The sequence below is a fragment of the Limulus polyphemus genome, unplaced genomic scaffold (genome assembly GCF_000517525.1).
Source record: "Limulus polyphemus unplaced genomic scaffold, Limulus_polyphemus-2.1.2 Scaffold1474, whole genome shotgun sequence".
NCBI classification, from domain to species: Eukaryota; Metazoa; Arthropoda; class Merostomata; order Xiphosura; family Limulidae; genus Limulus; species Limulus polyphemus.
In genome coordinates, this window is record NW_013667084.1 from 52,771 (window position 1) to 53,376 (window position 606).

A 606-nucleotide genomic window follows, 5' to 3' on the forward strand; every position below is an offset into this window, starting at 1 on the left:
AGAGGACAGTAGGAGTCCCTATGCATCTCCGGTGGTATTAGTTCATAAAAAGGACGGAAAATTAAGGTTCTGTGTGGACTTTCGTAAAGTAAACGGAATAACAATCAAAGACGTTTACCCGTTACCGAATATCCAAGAAACTCTAGATAGGTTAGGTAAAAGTAAATACTTTTCATCTATGGATTTACAAAGTGGTTATTGGCAAGTAGAAATAGAGGAAGAAGATAAAGATAAAACCGCTTTTGTTTTACCTTCAGGCAAATACCAGTTTAAAAGAATGCCTTTCGGCTTATGCAATGCCACGTCAACCTTCCAGAGATTAATGGATGTTGTATTATCAGGCTTGCAAGATTCCGAATGTTTCTGTTACTTAGACGATGTTATAGTGTTCGCTGCAAGTTTTGAAGAACACTTAGAAAGGTTGAGACATGTATTTGATAGATTAAGAAAAGCAAACTTAAAACTTAAACCAAGTAAATGTCAGTTTCTGAAAAATGAAGTAGAATACTTGGGTCATATAGTGACCACAGATGGTGTTAAACCCGACCCTAAAAAGTTAGAAGTTTGTAGAAATTATCCAGTACCGAAATCCGTGAAAGATATTCG